The sequence below is a fragment of the Schistocerca piceifrons genome, unplaced genomic scaffold, assembly GCF_021461385.2.
Source record: "Schistocerca piceifrons isolate TAMUIC-IGC-003096 unplaced genomic scaffold, iqSchPice1.1 HiC_scaffold_701, whole genome shotgun sequence".
NCBI classification, from domain to species: domain Eukaryota; kingdom Metazoa; phylum Arthropoda; class Insecta; order Orthoptera; family Acrididae; genus Schistocerca; species Schistocerca piceifrons.
The window spans coordinates 98,732-121,948 of NW_025728950.1; the positions used below are offsets into that span (position 1 = coordinate 98,732).

The 23,217-nt window shown below is 49.3% G+C and overlaps 7 pseudogenes; all 7 read right to left on the reverse strand.

The window, feature by feature from the left end:
* Positions 1 to 1,986: 1,986 nt before the first annotated feature.
* On the reverse strand, positions 1,987 to 2,197 carry LOC124769653 (annotated as a pseudogene).
* Positions 2,198 to 5,424: 3,227 nt separating this feature from the next.
* On the reverse strand, positions 5,425 to 5,635 carry LOC124769655 (annotated as a pseudogene).
* Positions 5,636 to 8,863: 3,228 nt separating this feature from the next.
* On the reverse strand, positions 8,864 to 9,074 carry LOC124769656 (annotated as a pseudogene).
* A 3,229-nt stretch (positions 9,075 to 12,303) lies between these two features.
* Positions 12,304 to 12,514, reverse strand: LOC124769657 (annotated as a pseudogene).
* Positions 12,515 to 15,743: 3,229 nt separating this feature from the next.
* On the reverse strand, positions 15,744 to 15,954 carry LOC124769658 (annotated as a pseudogene).
* A 3,216-nt stretch (positions 15,955 to 19,170) lies between these two features.
* LOC124769659 lies at positions 19,171 to 19,381 on the reverse strand (annotated as a pseudogene).
* A 3,229-nt stretch (positions 19,382 to 22,610) lies between these two features.
* Positions 22,611 to 22,821, reverse strand: LOC124769660 (annotated as a pseudogene).
* Positions 22,822 to 23,217: the final 396 nt, after the last annotated feature.

The window sequence follows — 23,217 nt, forward strand, 5'->3', positions numbered from 1 at the left end:
ACGGTCGAAAAGCACCGCTGTTGTACCACCTGGGTCAATCTCACGCAAAGTGGCGATACTTTGAATCAGGATTGCCGCACATTTGCGGGGAAAGTCAATGAGTCCAAGGCCACTATCGACCTTTGGCAGTGTACAATTCTGCGCATCAACTTTGAATAGTGCATGCCGCCACAATAGGCAATATACTGTTTGTGAGATGGCTCTGCTGGTTTGTTTCGGTAGCGTATGGAGTTGTGCTACATACTATGCCCGTGATAGGATGTATGTACTAATCAGTTGGATTCGTTGATGGAGGTCGAGTCGTCGATCAGTGTGACTCATGCAAAATCCTCTGATGCGCGTGAGAATCCGCCTGCACGTGAGTGTTAACATGCGCTGCGGACAGTCAGTCACCTCAAGACCCAAGATACGTTGTTCCCCTACAATCCGGTTGCATGGGCGTTCGATGGTCAATGATCGTGGCCCTAGTGGCATTAGCACCATTTTGTTGGATTTTAACATGGCACCGGATGCTCATTCATAAACGTGGAGGACTCGGCGAACCGAATCGATGTCATTGGCGTTTGCTACAAACACACCTACACCATCCGCGTATGCCGCACTGCGGAAGGTGACGCCTGGGAAAGGAACACCATCGACCATCCGTCCGATGTCACGCAGCATGGGGTCCAGCGCCAAAGCGATAAAATACACTGACAAGGGACAGCCTTGTCGAACTGATCGTCTGATGGGAATTGGTCGTGATCTGCAGCCGTTCACAATGATTCTGGAATTTGCTCCATCCAAGAAGTGCCGGATGACTCTTATGAAGTGCTCCCCGAAACCCTTCCGCGACATAACGGCCAGCAGGTAAGGATGGGAGAAGGCACCGGCGAAATCTAGAGATCAATTGAAGCCGGGGTTCGAGCGTCGGCGGTGGGTGAGTAAGACAGCATCACGGTATATAGAAGCAGCGGTGAAGGTGGTTCGATTCGAAACGCCAGTGTACCTTATTCATTACCTGTTTAAGATGTGAAGCCACACTTCGTGCCACCAACTTATAATCAGTGTTAAGAACACGTCCTTAGCCCGACAGTGACCTGTGACCTTTGGATTAAGGACAATACGTACAGCTAGAAAATCGGCGGGTAGCTCGCAACCAGCAAACATCTCCTCGCACGTTTTGGAGAAGCGGTCTCCTAACAGGCCGGAAAATCCTAGCACTTCGATTAGTGCTGGAATGGCGCAATCGAAGGGCGGTATCCTTGCGGAGTACCGCCAGAGATGAAAAACCGCAGTGTCAGGGCCTAAATGCTTGCAGCGTGTGCGCTCCACATGTGAGAGTGACACACGGTGGTGCGGGCCGATATGGCAACAGGCGACCGTCGAAAACATCGCAAAGGCAAGTGCCGGAAGGAACGACCAAATACGAGATCACTCGTCAACATCCCAGTACTACCCTCCATGTCGAGGAGTAAACTGCGACTCCCATTTGAACGCCGCTAGCTGCCAGGGCAGTGGAGAAGCCGTGAGGCCGCCCCACAGCAGCGTCAGGCCGGTGCGAGCTATACTGGCGCGAGCTACACCTAGCCGAGTGCTTACATCGTCCACCGCCTACTGCATATGTGTGTGTGCGTGTGTACACACGTATTCAGCGTGCGTGCGGCGGCGACGACGACGACGTTCGCGAGGAGCTAAGGATATAACTCCAAAAAATGTAATTAAAATTATCTGTGCCCGGACCATAAGAGACGCTAACGAGGCATCCGAAGGCACTGTCCTGTGCCCCCATAAATTACCAGCCTAGCGTAATGCGGCTGCAAGTGCCGTCCGGCTAAACGCAAAAAAAAAAAAAATTCTTAAGATAATCTTAAATTAATGAAAAGAAATCGTGGTGTGTAAGCAACTAACTACTGGGCACATCAACAACTACGACAAGTTTTGCTACCAGCGGAATATCTGATCACTGCAGAAAGTTAACCCATTTCAGGCTGTGTTTTAATTAATTTTAGGTGGGCCGATCCCGGCGGTACTTCAATGCCGGGCCAACCCGCGACAGAGGTGGAGCAAGCCCCTAGCACTCCGTCATAAGCCAAAAATGAGTGTAATATTCTGGTCGTGTGATGCAGGACGTATCAGATATTAAGCTGATAAGACAAATACTACACTTTTTTCCCTCCTACCTCCCCTATAGACCTACCTTTTCCTCTCCAAAAATGCCGCCATCCTCTAGTGTCGACGCAGCACGTAAAGCAGGGAGTTGTTAGTAGCAAGACTTATTGCCATAAACCGAAAATAAAAGCGGAGGCATACTCTGCTATGCCTTGGGGGCGACGACACACTACTCAGAAACACACCTCCCTCTCCAGGTGTGAAGCAAGTGATGATGTTAAAAACTAAATAGAAAGAAATAAATAAAGACAGAAATGAAGGCAAAATAAAAAAAAACAGCGACGGCAGCACACTCAAACGAAACTGGCGAGATAATCCCATCGCCCATAGAATTAACGAAGTAATAATCCTCTAAGATAGATTATGTGTTTTCCAATTTTCCAATAATTTTTCATACAAGGTTCACACAATTTCCGTGTTACCAATTTCCATATTATCAGTATCATAGAACAGTCTACTCTAGTGATGCCCTGAAGGCCAATACCAAATCTGGGGTATGGGTAAGTCAAGGGTAGTTTGAAAGTCTGAGTGACAAAGATCCAGGGGTACACTCAGGCAATTCTTATACGAGGTGCCTTAGTCAGCCCGGAACACCTTTTGATAACCATGAACCATTGCAACTTTAAGAAATCTTGCAAAAGTAATGGTATATTTCCGGTCAGATTCCGCCAGGCGATGCTGGCTCCAAAGGTAGTCCATGAAAGAGACAGCATCGGTGAGGCAAAGGTCATAGATCGTGAAAATGGTGTGGCCCAAGAGCCACACCATTGCGTTACGTCGTGTTCGTTGGTTGGTCTGAATATCAGGGGTAAGGAACCAGTCGATTGACACATAGTCCAGTGTAGTCCCACCGATCAGCGCTAATAGCACACGTGCAAGGTCCCACACTTCTGTGACGTGAGGGCATAAGAGACGATGCTCTCTGGTGTCTACGTCACCACATCGGCCGCAAGCAGCCGAGGGCCATAGGCGGATGGCCGCCAGGCGGTGATTAGTGGGTATTAAATTGTTTACAACGCGATACCATAGCGCTGAAACTTCTGTGGGAAGGGCTGGGTGGTTGATATTAGCCCAAGCTTGGTGGCAGATGACCGACGGTCGTCTGTCCTCCAATTTATGTGGTGTGGGCTGGCCTCGAAGCGCCTAGTAAAGGCGCTTCGATGTGCGTGCCTTGTCGGTGGCCACTGTTAGGACGTAACTTTGATTGAGGTAATAGTCCTTGACTGTCGTCATCCGGAATGGAATATGTGTCAAACATACTGGTGCACGCGCCGATTGTGGGCGATAACGGTCGAAAAGCACCGCTGTTGTACCACCTGGGTCAATCTCACGCAAAGTGGCGATACTTTGAATCAGGATTGCCGCACATTTGCGGGGAAAGTCAATGAGTCCAAGGCCACTATCGACCTTTGGCAGTGTACAATTCTGCGCATCAACTTTGAATAGTGCATGCCGCCACAATAGGCAATATACTGTTTGTGAGATGGCTCTGCTGGTTTGTTTCGGTAGCGTATGGAGTTGTGCTACATACTATGCCCGTGATAGGATGTATGTACTAATCAGTTGGATTCGTTGATGGAGGTCGAGTCGTCGATCAGTGTGACTCATGCAAAATCCTCTGATGCGCGTGAGAATCCGCCTGCACGTGAGTGTTAACATGCGCTGCGGACAGTCAGTCACCTCAAGACCCAAGATACGTTGTTCCCCTACAATCCGGTTGCATGGGCGTTCGATGGTCAATGATCGTGGCCCTAGTGGCATTAGCACCATTTTGTTGGATTTTAACATGGCACCGGATGCTCGTTCATAAACGTGGAGGACTCGGCGAACCGAATCGATGTCATTGGCGTTTGCTACAAACACACCTACACCATCCGCGTATGCCGCACTGCGGAAGGTGACGCCTGGGAAAGGAACACCATCGACCATCCGTCCGATGTCACGCAGCATGGGGTCCAGCGCCAAAGCGATAAAATACACTGACAAGGGACAGCCTTGTCGAACTGATCGTCTGATGGGAATTGGTCGTGATCTGCAGCCGTTCACAATGATTCTGGAATTTGCTCCATCCAAGAAGTGCCGGATGACTCTTATGAAGTGCTCCCCGAAACCCTTCCGCGACATAACGGCCAGCAGGTAAGGATGGGAGAAGGCACCGGCGAAATCTAGAGATCAATTGAAGCCGGGGTTCGAGCGTCGGCGGTGGGTGAGTAAGACAGCATCACGGTATATAGAAGCAGCGGTGAAGGTGGTTCGATTCGAAACGCCAGTGTACCTTATTCATTACCTGTTTAAGATGTGAAGCCACACTTCGTGCCACCAACTTATAATCAGTGTTAAGAACACGTCCTTAGCCCGACAGTGACCTGTGACCTTTGGATTAAGGACAATACGTACAGCTAGAAAATCGGCGGGTAGCTCGCAACCAGCAAACATCTCCTCGCACGTTTTGGAGAAGCGGTCTCCTAACAGGCCGGAAAATCCTAGCACTTCGATTAGTGCTGGAATGGCGCAATCGAAGGGCGGTATCCTTGCGGAGTACCGCCAGAGATGAAAAACCGCAGTGTCAGGGCCTAAATGCTTGCAGCGTGTGCGCTCCACATGTGAGAGTGACACACGGTGGTGCGGGCCGATATGGCAACAGGCGACCGTCGAAAACATCGCAAAGGCAAGTGCCGGAAGGAACGACCAAATACGAGATCACTCGTCAACATCCCAGTACTACCCTCCATGTCGAGGAGTAAACTGCGACTCCCATTTGAACGCCGCTAGCTGCCAGGGCAGTGGAGAAGCCGTGAGGCCGCCCCACAGCAGCGTCAGGCCGGTGCGAGCTATACTGGCGCGAGCTACACCTAGCCGAGTGCTTACATCGTCCACCGCCTACTGCATATGTGTGTGTGCGTGTGTACACACGTATTCAGCGTGCGTGCGGCGGCGACGACGACGACGTTCGCGAGGAGCTAAGGATATAACTCCAAAAAATGTAATTAAAATTATCTGTGCCCGGACCATAAGAGACGCTAACGAGGCATCCGAAGGCACTGTCCTGTGCCCCCATAAATTACCAGCCTAGCGTAATGCGGCTGCAAGTGCCGTCCGGCTAAACGCAAAAAAAAAAAAAATTCTTAAGATAATCTTAAATTAATGAAAAGAAATCGTGGTGTGTAAGCAACTAACTACTGGGCACATCAACAACTACGACAAGTTTTGCTACCAGCGGAATATCTGATCACTGCAGAAAGTTAACCCATTTCAGGCTGTGTTTTAATTAATTTTAGGTGGGCCGATCCCGGCGGTACTTCAATGCCGGGCCAACCCGCGACAGAGGTGGAGCAAGCCCCTAGCACTCCGTCATAAGCCAAAAATGAGTGTAATATTCTGGTCGTGTGATGCAGGACGTATCAGATATTAAGCTGATAAGACAAATACTACACTTTTTTCCCTCCTACCTCCCCTATAGACCTACCTTTTCCTCTCCAAAAATGCCGCCATCCTCTAGTGTCGACGCAGCACGTAAAGCAGGGTGTTGTTAGTAGCAAGACTTATTGCCATAAACCGAAAATAAAAGCGGAGGCATACTCTGCTATGCCTTGGGGGCGACGACACACTACTCAGAAACACACCTCCCTCTCCAGGTGTGAAGCAAGTGATGATGTTAAAAACTAAATAGAAAGAAATAAATAAAGACAGAAATGAAGGCAAAATAAAAAAAACAGCGACGGCAGCACACTCAAACGAAACTGGCGAGATAATCCCATCGCCCATAGAATTAACGAAGTAATAATCCTCTAAGATAGATTATGTGTTTTCCAATTTTCCAATAATTTTTCATACAAGGTTCACACAATTTCCGTGTTACCAATTTCCATATTATCAGTATCATAGAACAGTCTACTCTAGTGATGCCCTGAAGGCCAATACCAAATCTGGGGTATGGGTAAGTCAAGGGTAGTTTGAAAGTCTGAGTGACAAAGATCCAGGGGTACACTCAGGCAATTCTTATACGAGGTGCCTTAGTCAGCCCGGAACACCTTTTGATAACCATGAACCATTGCAACTTTAAGAAATCTTGCAAAAGTAATGGTATATTTCCGGTCAGATTCCGCCAGGCGATGCTGGCTCCAAAGGTAGTCCATGAAAGAGACAGCATCGGTGAGGCAAAGGTCATAGATCGTGAAAATGGTGTGGCCCAAGAGCCACACCATTGCGTTACGTCGTGTTCGTTGGTTGGTCTGAATATCAGGGGTAAGGAACCAGTCGATTGACACATAGTCCAGTGTAGTCCCACCGATCAGCGCTAATAGCACACGTGCAAGGTCCCACACTTCTGTGACGTGAGGGCATAAGAGACGATGCTCTCTGGTGTCTACGTCACCACATCGGCCGCAAGCAGCCGAGGGCCATAGGCGGATGGCCGCCAGGCGGTGATTAGTGGGTATTAAATTGTTTACAACGCGATACCATAGCGCTGAAACTTCTGTGGGAAGGGCTGGGTGGTTGATATTAGCCCAAGCTTGGTGCCAGATGACCGACGGTCGTCTGTCCTCCAATTTATGTGGTGTGGGCTGGCCTCGAAGCGCCTAGTAAAGGCGCTTCGATGTGCGTGCCTTGTCGGTGGCCACTGTTAGGACGTAACTTTGATTGAGGTAATAGTCCTTGACTGTCGTCATCCGGAATGGAATATGTGTCAAACATACTGGTGCACGCGCCGATTGTGGGCGATAACGGTCGAAAAGCACCGCTGTTGTACCACCTGGGTCGATCTCACGCAAAGTGGCGATACTTTGAATCAGGATTTCCGCACATTTGCGGGGAAAGTCAATGAGTCCAAGGCCACTATCGACCTTTGGCAGTGTACAATTCTGCGCATCAACTTTGAATAGTGCATGCCGCCACAATAGGCAATATACTGTTTGTGAGATGGCTCTGCTGGTTTGTTTCGGTAGCGTATGGAGTTGTGCTACATACTATGCCCGTGATAGGATGTATGTACTAATCAGTTGGATTCGTTGATGGAGGTCGAGTCGTCGATCAGTGTGACTCATGCAAAATCCTCTGATGCGCGTGAGAATTCGCCTGCACGTGAGTGTTAACATGCGCTGCGGACAGTCAGTCACCTCAAGACCCAAGATACGTTGTTCCCCTACAATCCGGTTGCATGGGCGTTCGATGGTCAATGATCGTGGCCCTAGTGGCATTAGCACCATTTTGTTGGATTTTAACATGGCACCGGATGCTCGTTCATAAACGTGGAGGACTCGGCGAACCGAATCGATGTCATTGGCGTTTGCTACAAACACACCTACACCATCCGCGTATGCCGCACTGCGGAAGGTGACGCCTGGGAAAGAAACACCATCGACCATCCGTCCGATGTCACGCAGCATGGGGTCCAGCGCCAAAGCGATAAAATACACTGACAAGGGACAGCCTTGTCGAACTGATCGTCTGATGGGAATTGGTCGTGATCTGCAGCCGTTCACAATGATTCTGGAATTTGCTCCATCCAAGAAGTGCCGGATGACTCTTATGAAGTGCTCCCCGAAACCCTTCCGCGACATAACGGCCAGCAGGTAAGGATGGGAGAAGGCACCGGCGAAATCTAGAGATCAATTGAAGCCGGGGTTCGAGCGTCGGCGGTGGGTGAGTAAGACAGCATCACGGTATATAGAAGCAGCGGTGAAGGTGGTTCGATTCGAAACGCCAGTGTACCTTATTCATTACCTGTTTAAGATGTGAAGCCACACTTCGTGCCACCAACTTATAATCAGTGTTAAGAACACGTCCTTAGCCTGACAGTGACCTGTGACCTTTGGATTAAGGACAATACGTACAGCTAGAAAATCGGCGGGTAGCTCGCAACCAGCAAACATCTCCTCGCACGTTTTGCAGAAGCGGTCTCCTAACAGGCCGGAAAATCCTAGCACTTCGATTAGTGCTGGAATGGCGCAATCGAAGGGCGGTATCCTTGCGGAGTACCGCCAGAGATGAAAAACCGCAGTGTCAGGGCCTAAATGCTTGCAGCGTGTGCGCTCCACATGTGAGAGTGACACACGGTGGTGCGGGCCGATATGGCAACAGGCGACCGTCGAAAACATCGCAAAGGCAAGTGCCGGAAGGAACGACCAAATACGAGATCACTCGTCAACATCCCAGTACTACCCTCCATGTCGAGGAGTAAACTGCGACTCCCATTTGAACGCCGCTAGCTGCCAGGGCAGTGGAGAAGCCGTGAGGCCGCCCCACAGCAGCGTCAGGCCGGTGCGAGCTATACTGGCGCGAGCTACACCTAGCCGAGTGCTTACATCGTCCACCGCCTACTGCATATGTGTGTGTGCGTGTGTACACACGTATTCAGCGTGCGTGCGGCGGCGACGACGACGACGTTCGCGAGGAGCTAAGGATATAACTCCAAAAAATGTAATTAAAATTATCTGTGCCCGGACCATAAGAGACGCTAACGAGGCATCCGAAGGCACTGTCCTGTGCCCCCATAAATTACCAGCCTAGCGTAATGCGGCTGCAAGTGCCGTCCGGCTAAACGCAAAAAAAAAAAAAAAATTCTTAAGATAATCTTAAATTAATGAAAAGAAATCGTGGTGTGTAAGCAACTAACTACTGGGCACATCAACAACTACGACAAGTTTTGCTACCAGCGGAATATCTGATCACTGCAGAAAGTTAACCCATTTCAGGCTGTGTTTTAATTAATTTTAGGTGGGCCGATCCCGGCGGTACTTCAATGCCGGGCCAACCCGCGACAGAGGTGGAGCAAGCCCCTAGCACTCCGTCATAAGCCAAAAATGAGTGTAATATTCTGGTCGTGTGATGCAGGACGTATCAGATATTAAGCTGATAAGACAAATACTACACTTTTTTCCCTCCTACCTCCCCTATAGACCTACCTTTTCCTCTCCAAAAATGCCGCCATCCTCTAGTGTCGACGCAGCACGTAAAGCAGGGTGTTGTTAGTAGCAAGACTTATTGCCATAAACCGAAAATAAAAGCGGAGGCATACTCTGCTATGCCTTGGGGGCGACGACACACTACTCAGAAACACACCTCCCTCTCCAGGTGTGAAGCAAGTGATGATGTTAAAAACTAAATAGAAAGAAATAAATAAAGACAGAAATGAAGGCAAAATAAAAAAAAACAGCGACGGCAGCACACTCAAACGAAACTGGCGAGATAATCCCATCGCCCATAGAATTAACGAAGTAATAATCCTCTAAGATAGATTATGTGTTTTCCAATTTTCCAATAATTTTTCATACAAGGTTCACACAATTTCCGTCTTACCAATTTCCATATTATCAGTATCATAGAACAGTCTACTCTAGTGATGCCCTGAAGGCCAATACCAAATCTGGGGCATGGGTAAGTCAAGGGTAGTTTGAAAGTCTGAGTGACAAAGATCCAGGGGTACACTCAGGCAATTCTTATACGAGGTGCCTTAGTCTGCCCGGAACACCTTTTGATAACCATGAACCATTGCAACTTTAAGAAATCTTGCAAAAGTAATGGTATATTTCCGGTCAGATTCCGCCAGGCGATGCTGGCTCCAAAGGTAGTCCATGAAAGAGACAGCATCGGTGAGGCAAAGGTCATAGATCGTGAAAATGGTGTGGCCCAAGAGCCACACCATTGCGTTACGTCGTGTTCGTTGGTTGGTCTGAATATCAGGGGTAAGGAACCAGTCGATTGACACATAGTCCAGTGTAGTCCCACCGATCAGCGCTAATAGCACACGTGCAAGGTCCCACACTTCTGTGACGTGAGGGCATAAGAGACGATGCTCTCTGGTGTCTACGTCACCACATCGGCCGCAAGCAGCCGAGGGCCATAGGCGGATGGCCGCCAGGCGGTGATTAGTGGGTATTAAATTGTTTACAACGCGATACCATAGCGCTGAAACTTCTGTGGGAAGGGCTGGGTGGTTGATATTAGCCCAAGCTTGGTGCCAGATGACCGACGGTCGTCTGTCCTCCAATTTATGTGGTGTGGGCTGGCCTCGAAGCGCCTAGTAAAGGCGCTTCGATGTGCGTGCCTTGTCGGTGGCCACTGTTAGGACGTAACTTTGATTGAGGTAATAGTCCTTGACTGTCGTCATCCGGAATGGAATATGTGTCAAACATACTGGTGCACGCGCCGATTGTGGGCGATAACGGTCGAAAAGCACCGCTGTTGTACCACCTGGGTCAATCTCACGCAAAGTGGCATTACTTTGAATCAGGATTGCCGCACATTTGCGGGGAAAGTCAATGAGTCCAAGGCCACTATCGACCTTTGGCAGTGTACAATTCTGCGCATCAACTTTGAATAGTGCATGCCGCCACAATAGGCAATATACTGTTTGTGAGATGGCTCTGCTGGTTTGTTTCGGTAGCGTATGGAGTTGTGCTACATACTATGCCCGTGATAGGATGTATGTACTAATCAGTTGGATTCGTTGATGGAGGTCGAGTCGTCGATCAGTGTGACTCATGCAAAATCCTCTGATGCGCGTGAGAATCCGCCTGCACGTGAGTGTTAACATGCGCTGCGGACAGTCAGTCACCTCAAGACCCAAGATACGTTGTTCCCATACAATCCGGTTGCATGGGCGTTCGATGGTCAATGATCGTGGCCCTAGTGGCATTAGCACCATTTTGTTGGATTTTAACATGGCACCGGATGCTCGTTCATAAACGTGGAGGACTCGGCGAACCGAATCGATGTCATTGGCGTTTGCTACAAACACACCTACACCATCCGCGTATGCCGCACTGCGGAAGGTGACGCCTGGGAAAGGAACACCATCGACCATCCGTCCGATGTCACGCAGCATGGGGTCCAGCGCCAAAGCGATAAAATACACTGACAAGGGACAGCCTTGTCGAACTGATCGTCTGATGGGAATTGGTCGTGATCTGCAGCCGTTCACAATGATTCTGGAATTTGCTCCATCCAAGAAGTGCCGGATGACTCTTATGAAGTGCTCCCCGAAACCCTTCCGCGACATAACGGCCAGCAGGTAAGGATGGGAGAAGGCACCGGCGAAATCTAGAGATCAATTGAAGCCGGGGTTCGAGCGTCGGCGGTGGGTGAGTAAGACAGCATCACGGTATATAGAAGCAGCGGTGAAGGTCGTTCGATTCGAAACGCCAGTGTACCTTATTCATTACCTGTTTAAGATGTGAAGCCACACTTTGTGCCACCAACTTATAATCAGTGTTAAGAACACGTCCTTAGCCCGACAGTGACCTGTGACCTTTGGATTAAGGACAATACGTACAGCTAGAAAATCGGCGGGTAGCTCGCAACCAGCAAACATCTCCTCGCACGTTTTGCAGAAGCGGTCTCCTAACAGGCCGGAAAATCCTAGCACTTCGATTAGTGCTGGAATGGCGCAATCGAAGGGCGGTATCCTTGCGGAGTACCGCCAGAGATGAAAAACCGCAGTGTCAGGGCCTAAATGCTTGCAGCGTGTGCGCTCCACATGTGAGAGTGACACACGGTGGTGCGGGCCGATATGGCAACAGGCGACCGTCGAAAACATCGCAAAGGCAAGTGTCGGAAGGAACGACCAAATACGAGATCACTCGTCAACATCCCAGTACTACCCTCCATGTCGAGGAGTAAACTGCGACTCCCATTTGAACGCCGCTAGCTGCCAGGGCAGTGGAGAAGCCGTGAGGCCGCCCCACAGCAGCGTCAGGCCGGTGCGAGCTATACTGGCGCGAGCTACACCTAGCCGAGTGCTTACATCGTCCACCGCCTACTGCATATGTGTGTGTGCGTGTGTACACACGTATTCAGCGTGCGTGCGGCGGCGACGACGACGACGTTCGCGAGGAGCTAAGGATATAACTCCAAAAAATGTAATTAAAATTATCTGTGCCCGGACCATAAGAGACGCTAACGAGGCATCCGAAGGCACTGTCCTGTGCCCCCATAAATTACCAGCCTAGCGTAATGCGGCTGCAAGTGCCGTCCGGCTAAACGCAAAAAAAAAAAAAAAATTCTTAAGATAATCTTAAATTAATGAAAAGAAATCGTGGTGTGTAAGCAACTAACTACTGGGCACATCAACAACTACGACAAGTTTTGCTACCAGCGGAATATCTGATCACTGCAGAAAGTTAACCCATTTCAGGCTGTGTTTTAATTAATTTTAGGTGGGCCGATCCCGGCGGTACTTCAATGCCGGGCCAACCCGCGACAGAGGTGGAGCAAGCCCCTAGCACTCCGTCATAAGCCAAAAATGAGTGTAATATTCTGGTCGTGTGATGCAGGACGTATCAGATATTAAGCTGATAAGACAAATACTACACTTTTTTCCCTCCTACCTCCCCTATAGACCTACCTTTTCCTCTCCAAAAATGCCGCCATCCTCTAGTGTCGACGCAGCACGTAAAGCAGGGTGTTGTTAGTAGCAAGACTTATTGCCATAAACCGAAAATAAAAGCGGAGGCATACTCTGCTATGCCTTGGGGGCGACGACACACTACTCAGAAACACACCTCCCTCTCCAGGTGTGAAGCAAGTGATGATGTTAAAAACTAAATAGAAAGAAATAAATAAAGACAGAAATGAAGGCAAAATAAAAAAAAACAGCGACGGCAGCACACTCAAACGAAACTGGCGAGATAATCCCATCGCCCATAGAATTAACGAAGTAATAATCCTCTAAGATAGATTATGTGTTTTCCAATTTTCCAATAATTTTTCATACAAGGTTCACACAATTTCCGTCTTACCAATTTCCATATTATCAGTATCATAGAACAGTCTACTCTAGTGATGCCCTGAAGGCCAATACCAAATCTGGGGCATGGGTAAGTCAAGGGTAGTTTGAAAGTCTGAGTGACAAAGATCCAGGGGTACACTCAGGCAATTCTTATACGAGGTGCCTTAGTCTGCCCGGAACACCTTTTGATAACCATGAACCATTGCAACTTTAAGAAATCTTGCAAAAGTAATGGTATATTTCCGGTCAGATTCCGCCAGGCGATGCTGGCTCCAAAGGTAGTCCATGAAAGAGACAGCATCGGTGAGGCAAAGGTCATAGATCGTGAAAATGGTGTGGCCCAAGAGCCACACCATTGCGTTACGTCGTGTTCGTTGGTTGGTCTGAATATCAGGGGTAAGGAACCAGTCGATTGACACATAGTCCAGTGTAGTCCCACCGATCAGCGCTAATAGCACACGTGCAAGGTCCCACACTTCTGTGACGTGAGGGCATAAGAGACGATGCTCTCTGGTGTCTACGTCACCACATCGGCCGCAAGCAGCCGAGGGCCATAGGCGGATGGCCGCCAGGCGGTGATTAGTGGGTATTAAATTGTTTACAACGCGATACCATAGCGCTGAAACTTCTGTGGGAAGGGCTGGGTGGTTGATATTAGCCCAAGCTTGGTGCCAGATGACCGACGGTCGTCTGTCCTCCAATTTATGTGGTGTGGGCTGGCCTCGAAGCGCCTAGTAGAGGCGCTTCGATGTGCGTGCCTTGTCGGTGGCCACTGTTAGGACGTAACTTTGATTGAGGTAATAGTCCTTGACTGTCGTCATCCGGAATGGAATATGTGTCAAACATACTGGTGCACGCGCCGATTGTGGGCGATAACGGTCGAAAAGCACCGCTGTTGTACCACCTGGGTCAATCTCACGCAAAGTGGCATTACTTTGAATCAGGATTGCCGCACATTTGCGGGGAAAGTCAATGAGTCCAAGGCCACTATCGACCTTTGGCAGTGTACAATTCTGCGCATCAACTTTGAATAGTGCATGCCGCCACAATAGGCAATATACTGTTTGTGAGATGGCTCTGCTGGTTTGTTTCGGTAGCGTATGGAGTTGTGCTACATACTATGCCCGTGATAGGATGTATGTACTAATCAGTTGGATTCGTTGATGGAGGTCGAGTCGTCGATCAGTGTGACTCATGCAAAATCCTCTGATGCGCGTGAGAATCCGCCTGCACGTGAGTGTTAACATGCGCTGCGGACAGTCAGTCACCTCAAGACCCAAGATACGTTGTTCCCATACAATCCGGTTGCATGGGCGTTCGATGGTCAATGATCGTGGCCCTAGTGGCATTAGCACCATTTTGTTGGATTTTAACATGGCACCGGATGCTCGTTCATAAACGTGGAGGACTCGGCGAACCGAATCGATGTCATTGGCGTTTGCTACAAACACACCTACACCATCCGCGTATGCCGCACTGCGGAAGGTGACGCCTGGGAAAGGAACACCATCGACCATCCGTCCGATGTCACGCAGCATGGGGTCCAGCGCCAAAGCGATAAAATACACTGACAAGGGACAGCCTTGTCGAACTGATCGTCTGATGGGAATTGGTCGTGATCTGCAGCCGTTCACAATGATTCTGGAATTTGCTCCATCCAAGAAGTGCCGGATGACTCTTATGAAGTGCTCCCCGAAACCCTTCCGCGACATAACGGCCAGCAGGTAAGGATGGGAGAAGGCACCGGCGAAATCTAGAGATCAATTGAAGCCGGGGTTCGAGCGTCGGCGGTGGGTGAGTAAGACAGCATCACGGTATATAGAAGCAGCGGTGAAGGTGGTTCGATTCGAAACGCCAGTGTACCTTATTCATTACCTGTTTAAGATGTGAAGCCACACTTCGTGCCACCAACTTATAATCAGTGTTAAGAACACGTCCTTAGCCCGACAGTGACCTGTGACCTTTGGATTAAGGACAATACGTACAGCTAGAAAATCGGCGGGTAGCTCGCAACCAGCAAACATCTCCTCGCACGTTTTGCAGAAGCGGTCTCCTAACAGGCCGGAAAATCCTAGCACTTCGATTAGTGCTGGAATGGCGCAATCGAAGGGCGGTATCCTTGCGGAGTACCGCCAGAGATGAAAAACCGCAGTGTCAGGGCCTAAATGCTTACAGCGTGTGCGCTCCACATGTGAGAGTGACACACGGTGGTGCGGGCCGATATGGCAACAGGCGACCGTCGAAAACATCGCAAAGGCAAGTGCCGGAAGGAACGACCAAATACGAGATCACTCGTCAACATCCCAGTACTACCCTCCATGTCGAGGAGTAAACTGCGACTCCCATTTGAACGCCGCTAGCTGCCAGGGCAGTGGAGAAGCCGTGAGGCCGCCCCACAGCAGCGTCAGGCCGGTGCGAGCTATACTGGCGCGAGCTACACCTAGCCGAGTGCTTACATCGTCCACCGCCTACTGCATATGTGTGTGTGCGTGTGTACACACGTATTCAGCGTGCGTGCGGCGGCGACGACGACGACGTTCGCGAGGAGCTAAGGATATAACTCCAAAAAATGTAATTAAAATTATCTGTGCCCGGACCATAAGAGACGCTAACGAGGCATCCGAAGGCACTGTCCTGTGCCCCCATAAATTACCAGCCTAGCGTAATGCGGCTGCAAGTGCCGTCCGGCTAAACGCAAAAAAAAAAAAAAAATTCTTAAGATAATCTTAAATTAATGAAAAGAAATCGTGGTGTGTAAGCAACTAACTACTGGGCACATCAACAACTACGACAAGTTTTGCTACCAGCGGAATATCTGATCACTGCAGAAAGTTAACCCATTTCAGGCTGTGTTTTAATTAATTTTAGGTGGGCCGATCCCGGCGGTACTTCAATGCCGGGCCAACCCGCGACAGAGGTGGAGCAAGCCCCTAGCACTCCGTCATAAGCCAAAAATGAGTGTAATATTCTGGTCGTGTGATGCAGGACGTATCAGATATTAAGCTGATAAGACAAATACTACACTTTTTTCCCTCCTACCTCCCCTATAGACCTACCTTTTCCTCTCCAAAAATGCCGCCATCCTCTAGTGTCGACGCAGCACGTAAAGCAGGGTGTTGTTAGTAGCAAGACTTATTGCCATAAACCGAAAATAAAAGCGGAGGCATACTCTGCTATGCCTTGGGGGCGACGACACACTACTCAGAAACACACCTCCCTCTCCAGGTGTGAAGCAAGTGATGATGTTAAAAACTAAATAGAAAGAAATAAATAAAGACAGAAATGAAGGCAAAATAAAAAAAAACAGCGACGGCAGCACACTCAAACGAAACTGGCGAGATAATCCCATCGCCCATAGAATTAACGAAGTAATAATCCTCTAAGATAGATTATGTGTTTTCCAATTTTCCAATAATTTTTCATACAAGGTTCACACAATTTCCGTCTTACCAATTTCCATATTATCAGTATCATAGAACAGTCTACTCTAGTGATGCCCTGAAGGCCAATACCAAATCTGGGGCATGGGTAAGTCAAGGGTAGTTTGAAAGTCTGAGTGACAAAGATCCAGGGGTACACTCAGGCAATTCTTATACGAGGTGCCTTAGTCTGCCCGGAACACCTTTTGATAACCATGAACCATTGCAACTTTAAGAAATCTTGCAAAAGTAATGGTATATTTCCGGTCAGATTCCGCCAGGCGATGCTGGCTCCAAAGGTAGTCCATGAAAGAGACAGCATCGGTGAGGCAAAGGTCATAGATCGTGAAAATGGTGTGGCCCAAGAGCCACACCATTGCGTTACGTCGTGTTCGTTGGTTGGTCTGAATATCAGGGGTAAGGAACCAGTCGATTGACACATAGTCCAGTGTAGTCCCACCGATCAGCGCTAATAGCACACGTGCAAGGTCCCACACTTCTGTGACGTGAGGGCATAAGAGACGATGCTCTCTGGTGTCTACGTCACCACATCGGCCGCAAGCAGCCGAGGGCCATAGGCGGATGGCCGCCAGGCGGTGATTAGTGGGTATTAAATTGTTTACAACGCGATACCATAGCGCTGAAACTTCTGTGGGAAGGGCTGGGTGGTTGATATTAGCCCAAGCTTGGTGCCAGATGACCGACGGTCGTCTGTCCTCCAATTTATGTGGTGTGGGCTGGCCTCGAAGCGCCTAGTAGAGGCGCTTCGATGTGCGTGCCTTGTCGGTGGCCACTGTTAGGACGTAACTTTGATTGAGGTAATAGTCCTTGACTGTCGTCATCCGGAATGGAATATGTGTCAAACATACTGGTGCACGCGCCGATTGTGGGCGATAACGGTCGAAAAGCACCGCTGTTGTACCACCTGGGTCAATCTCACGCAAAGTGGCATTACTTTGAATCAGGATTGCCGCACATTTGCGGGGAAAGTCAATGAGTCCAAGGCCACTATCGACCTTTGGCAGTGTACAATTCTGCGCATCAACTTTGAATAGTGCATGCCGCCACAATAGGCAATATACTGTTTGTGAGATGGCTCTGCTGGTTTGTTTCGGTAGCGTATGGAGTTGTGCTACATACTATGCCCGTGATAGGATGTATGTACTAATCAGTTGGATTCGTTGATGGAGGTCGAGTCGTCGATCAGTGTGACTCATGCAAAATCCTCTGATGCGCGTGAGAATCCGCCTGCACGTGAGTGTTAACATGCGCTGCGGACAGTCAGTCACCTCAAGACCCAAGATACGTTGTTCCCATACAATCCGGTTGCATGGGCGTTCGATGGTCAATGATCGTGGCCCTAGTGGCATTAGCACCATTTTGTTGGATTTTAACATGGCACCGGATGCTCGTTCATAAACGTGGAGGACTCGGCGAACCGAATCGATGTCATTGGCGTTTGCTACAAACACACCTACACCATCCGCGTATGCCGCACTGCGGAAGGTGACGCCTGGGAAAGGAACACCATCGACCATCCGTCCGATGTCACGCAGCATGGGGTCCAGCGCCAAAGCGATAAAATACACTGACAAGGGACAGCCTTGTCGAACTGATCGTCTGATGGGAATTGGTCGTGATCTGCAGCCGTTCACAATGATTCTGGAATTTGCTCCATCCAAGAAGTGCCGGATGACTCTTATGAAGTGCTCCCCGAAACCCTTCCGCGACATAACGGCCAGCAGGTAAGGATGGGAGAAGGCACCGGCGAAATCTAGAGATCAATTGAAGCCGGGGTTCGAGCGTCGGCGGTGGGTGAGTAAGACAGCATCACGGTATATAGAAGCAGCGGTGAAGGTGGTTCGATTCGAAACGCCAGTGTACCTTATTCATTACCTGTTTAAGATGTGAAGCCACACTTCGTGCCACCAACTTATAATCAGTGTTAAGAACACGTCCTTAGCCCGACAGTGACCTGTGACCTTTGGATTAAGGACAATACGTACAGCTAGAAAATCGGCGGGTAGCTCGCAACCAGCAAACATCTCCTCGCACGTTTTGCAGAAGCGGTCTCCTAACAGGCCGGAAAATCCTAGCACTTCGATTAGTGCTGGAATGGCGCAATCGAAGGGCGGTATCCTTGCGGAGTACCGCCAGAGATGAAAAACCGCAGTGTCAGGGCCTAAATGCTTACAGCGTGTGCGCTCCACATGTGAGAGTGACACACGGTGGTGCGGGCCGATATGGCAACAGGCGACCGTCGAAAACATCGCAAAGGCAAGTGCCGGAAGGAACGACCAAATACGAGATCACTCGTCAACATCCCAGTACTACCCTCCATGTCGAGGAGTAAACTGCGACTCCCATTTGAACGCCGCTAGCTGCCAGGGCAGTGGAGAAGCCGTGAGGCCGCCCCACAGCAGCGTCAGGCCGGTGCGAGCTATACTGGCGCGAGCTACACCTAGCCGAGTGCTTACATCGTCCACTGCCTACTGCGTACGTGTGTACACACGTATTCTGCGTGCGTGCGGCGGCGACGACGACGTTCGCGAGGAGCTAAGGATATAACTCCAAAAAATGTAATTAAAATTATCTGTGCCCGGACCATAAGAGACGCTAACGAGGCATCCGAAGGCACTGTCCTGTGCCCCCATAAATTACCAGCCTAGCGTAATGCGGCTGCAAGTGCCGTCCGGCTAAACGCAAAAAAAAAAAAAAAATTCTTAAGATAATCTTAAATTAATGAAAAGAAATCGTGGTGTGTAAGCAACTAACTACTGGGCACATCAACAACTACGACAAGTTTTGCTACCAGCGGAATATCTGATCACTGCAGAAAGTTAACCCATTTCAGGCTGTGTTTTAATTAATTTTAGGTGGGCCGATCCCGGCGGTACTTCAATGCCGGGCCAACCCGCGACAGAGGTGGAGCAAGCCCCTAGCACTCCGTCATAAGCCAAAAATGAGTGTAATATTCTGGTCGTGTGATGCAGGACGTATCAGATATTAAGCTGATAAGACAAATACTACACTTTTTTCCCTCCTACCTCCCCTATAGACCTACCTTTTCCTCTCCAAAAATGCCGCCATCCTCTAGTGTCGACGCAGCACGTAAAGCAGGGTGTTGTTAGTAGCAAGACTTATTGCCATAAACCGAAAATAAAAGCGGAGGCATACTCTGCTATGCCTTGGGGGCGACGACACACTACTCAGAAACACACCTCCCTCTCCAGGTGTGAAGCAAGTGATGATGTTAAAAACTAAATAGAAAGAAATAAATAAAGACAGAAATGAAGGCAAAATAAAAAAAAACAGCGACGGCAGCACACTCAAACGAAACTGGCGAGATAATCCCATCGCCCATAGAATTAACGAAGTAATAATCCTCTAAGATAGATTATGTGTTTTCCAATTTTCCAATAATTTTTCATACAAGGTTCACACAATTTCCGTCTTACCAATTTCCATATTATCAGTATCATAGAACAGTCTACTCTAGTGATGCCCTGAAGGCCAATACCAAATCTGGGGTATGGGTAAGTCAAGGGTAGTTTGAAAGTCTGAGTGACAAAGATCCAGGGGTACACTCAGGCAATTCTTATACGAGGTGCCTTAGTCAGCCCGGAACACCTTTTGATAACCATGAACCATTGCAACTTTAAGAAATCTTGCAAAAGTAATGGTATATTTCCGGTCAGATTCCGCCAGGCGATGCTGGCTCCAAAGGTAGTCCATGAAAGAGACAGCATCGGTGAGGCAAAGGTCATAGATCGTGAAAATGGTGTGGCCCAAGAGCCACACCATTGCGTTACGTCGTGTTCGTTGGTTGGTCTGAATATCAGGGGTAAGGAACCAGTCGATTGACACATAGTCCAGTGTAGTCCCACCGATCAGCGCTAATAGCACACGTGCAAGGTCCCACACTTCTGTGACGTGAGGGCATAAGAGACGATGCTCTCTGGTGTCTACGTCACCACATCGGCCGCAAGCAGCCGAGGGCCATAGGCGGATGGCCGCCAGGCGGTGATTAGTGGGTATTAAATTGTTTACAACGCGATACCATAGCGCTGAAACTTCTGTGGGAAGGGCTGGGTGGTTGATATTAGCCCAAGCTTGGTGCCAGATGACCGACGGTCGTCTGTCCTCCAATTTATGTGGTGTGGGCTGGCCTCGAAGCGCCTAGTAAAGGCGCTTCGATGTGCGTGCCTTGTCGGTGGCCACTGTTAGGACGTAACTTTGATTGAGGTAATAGTCCTTGACTGTCGTCATCCGGAATGGAATATATGTCAAACATACTGGTGCACGCGCCGATTGTGGGCGATAACGGTCGAAAAGCACCGCTGTTGTACCACCTGGGTCGATCTCACGCAAAGTGGCGATACTTTGAATCAGGATTGCCGCACATTTGCGGGGAAAGTCAATGAGTCCAAGGCCACTATCGACCTTTGGCAGTGTACAATTCTGCGCATCAACTTTGAATAGTGCATGCCGCCACAATAGGCAATATACTGTTTGTGAGATGGCTCTGCTGGTTTGTTTCGGTAGCGTATGGAGTTGTGCTACATACTATGCCCGTGATAGGATGTATGTACTAATCAGTTGGATTCGTTGATGGAGGTCGAGTCGTCGATCAGTGTGACTCATGCAAAATCCTCTGATGCGCGTGAGAATCCGCCTGCACGTGAGTGTTAACATGCGCTGCGGACAGTCAGTCACCTCAAGACCCAAGATACGTTGTTCCCCTACAATCCGGTTGCATGGGCGTTCGATGGTCAATGATCGTGGCCCTAGTGGCATTAGCACCATTTTGTTGGATTTTAACATGGCACCGGATGCTCGTTCATAAACGTGGAGGACTCGGCGAACCGAATCGATGTCATTGGCGTTTGCTACAAACACACCTACACCATCCGCGTATGCCGCACTGCGGAAGGTGACGCCTGGGAAAGGAACACCATCGACCATCCGTCCGATGTCACGCAGCATGGGGTCCAGCGCCAAAGCGATAAAATACACTGACAAGGGACAGCCTTGTCGAACTGATCGTCTGATGGGAATTGGTCGTGATCTGCAGCCGTTCACAATGATTCTGGAATTTGCTCCATCCAAGAAGTGCCGGATGACTCTTATGAAGTGCTCCCCGAAACCCTTCCGCGACATAACGGCCAGCAGGTAAGGATGGGAGAAGGCACCGGCGAAATCTAGAGATCAATTGAAGCCGGGGTTCGAGCGTCGGCGGTGGGTGAGTAAGACAGCATCACGGTATATAGAAGCAGCGGTGAAGGTGGTTCGATTCGAAACGCCAGTGTACCTTATTCATTACCTGTTTAAGATGTGAAGCCACACTTCGTGCCACCAACTTATAATCAGTGTTAAGAACACGTCCTTAGCCCGACAGTGACCTGTGACCTTTGGATTAAGGACAATACGTACAGCTAGAAAATCGGCGGGTAGCTCGCAACCAGCAAACATCTCCTCGCACGTTTTGCAGAAGCGGTCTCCTAACAGGCCGGAAAATCCTAGCACTTCGATTAGTGCTGGAATGGCGCAATCGAAGGGCGGTATCCTTGCGGAGTACCGCCAGAGATGAAAAACTGCAGTGTCAGGGCCTAAATGCTTGCAGCGTGTGCGCTCCACATGTGAGAGTGACACACGGTGGTGCGGGCCGATATGGCAACAGGCGACCGTCGAAAACATCGCAAAGGCAAGTGCCGGAAGGAACGACCAAATACGAGATCACTCGTCAACATCCCAGTACTACCCTCCATGTCGAGGAGTAAACTGCGACTCCCATTTGAACGCCGCTAGCTGCCAGGGCAGTGGAGAAGCCGTGAGGCCGCCCCACAGCAGCGTCAGGCCGGTGCGAGCTATACTGGCGCGAGCTACACCTAGCCGAGTGCTTACATCGTCCACCGCCTACTGCATATGTGTGTGTGCGTGTGTACACACGTATTCAGCGTGCGTGCGGCGGCGACGACGACGACCTTCGCGAGGAGCTAAGGATATAACTCCAAAAAATGTAATTAAAATTATCTGTGCCCGGACCATAAGAGACGCTAACGAGGCATCCGAAGGCACTGTCCTGTGCCCCCATAAATTACCAGCCTAGCGTAATGCGGCTGCAAGTGCCGTCCGGCTAAACGCAAAAAAAAAAAAAAAATTCTTAAGATAATCTTAAATTAATGAAAAGAAATCGTGGTGTGTAAGCAACTAACTACTGGGCACATCAACAACTACGACAAGTTTTGCTACCAGCGGAATATCTGATCACTGCAGAAAGTTAACCCATTTCAGGCTGTGTTTTAATTAATTTTAGGTGGGCCGATCCCGGCGGTACTTCAATGCCGGGCCAACCCGCGACAGAGGTGGAGCAAGCCCCTAGCACTCCGTCATAAGCCAAAAATGAGTGTAATATTCTGGTCGTGTGATGCAGGACGTATCAGATATTAAGCTGATAAGACAAATACTACACTTTTTTCCCTCCTACCTCCCCTATAGACCTACCTTTTCCTCTCCAAAAATGCCGCCATCCTCTAGTGTCGACGCAGCACGTAAAGCAGGGTGTTGTTAGTAGCAAGACTTATTGCCATAAACCGAAAATAAAAGCGGAGGCATACTCTGCTATGCCTTGGGGGCGACGACACACTACTCAGAAACACACCTCCCTCTCCAGGTGTGAAGCAAGTGATGATGTTAAAAACTAAATAGAAAGAAATAAATAAAGACAGAAATGAAGGCAAAATAAAAAAAAACAGCGACGGCAGCACACTCAAACGAAACTGGCGAGATAATCCCATCGCCCATAGAATTAACGAAGTAATAATCCTCTAAGATAGATTATGTGTTTTCCAATTTTCCAATAATTTTTCATACAAGGTTCACACAATTTCCGTCTTACCAATTTCCATATTATCAGTA